This window comes from Penaeus monodon, chromosome 15, assembly GCF_015228065.2.
Source record: "Penaeus monodon isolate SGIC_2016 chromosome 15, NSTDA_Pmon_1, whole genome shotgun sequence".
Lineage (NCBI taxonomy): Eukaryota > Metazoa > Arthropoda > Malacostraca > Decapoda > Penaeidae > Penaeus > Penaeus monodon.
In genome coordinates, this window is record NC_051400.1 from 3,760,542 (window position 1) to 3,761,428 (window position 887).

The window sequence follows — 887 nt, forward strand, 5'->3', positions numbered from 1 at the left end:
TTTGTGCTTGACTGATTTTTATAGCTTCTAATATATCTCCCCGAAGCTCTGACTTTCTTCTCTGTTTCTTATGCTCTGCTATTAAGAATGCTGAATCCTGGTAGGTGAAAAGTTAACCTAACCTGAAACTGGTTAGTATCAATCGAAAACTTATTTAATTATACAGGCGTCAGTGATTTCTTTACTACCTATCTGCAAGTTCAAATTATATAAGTGCCCGTGTTTCCTTTATCACCTCACTATAAATTCAGTTAACATTCGAACACGTTTATAGGATCGTTTTTTTTCTTTTTATCTCTTCAACAAATATTTTGATATAGAAGTCAACATTTGACCTGAAACGTCAATGAATATCATTTTTAAGTATAATTAATGTTATGATAATTTTGTATTATTAGTATTAATAAAGGTTTGTAAGCTTAAAAATCTTTTATCAAGTATCCTTTCAGTCATCAAACATTCTAGTAAGGACAAGAACATATGAACAGCAGACTAAATAAAGATCTATGGAACGGAAGATTAGGATATTTTTTTTTATAATGTAGGGGTTTTCAAAATCTGTATATTTTAAATATATTCAAATGAAATATCTCGTTATGTTAGTGCTTTTATCATTTAAATTCAATTGATTTCACGGTTGATTTAAGGAGGACCAGTGATATATTGGTGAACAGAAATCATATTTGCCAAATGTTTTTTTAATATATCCTCGGTTGCAATTTTTCTCCTTGTACAGAGATAAAATAATGATAAAAAATCAGCCTGTTTATAATAGAAAAAACTGCAAGTTGAACATGTCAATTCACAGCATATAATTCTAAGAGCATAAAAATTGTTTCACTATTATTAACATTTTCATTATAACTTGCAAGGCTTTGTACTGACAG

At 28.9% G+C, this 887-nt stretch overlaps 1 protein-coding gene across 1 annotated transcript in view; it reads right to left on the bottom strand.

The window, feature by feature from the left end:
- Positions 1 to 887, bottom strand: part of LOC119581648 (rhodopsin-like) — a 5,776-nt gene that overhangs the window by 2,133 nt on the left and 2,756 nt on the right. The window lies entirely within an intron of this gene.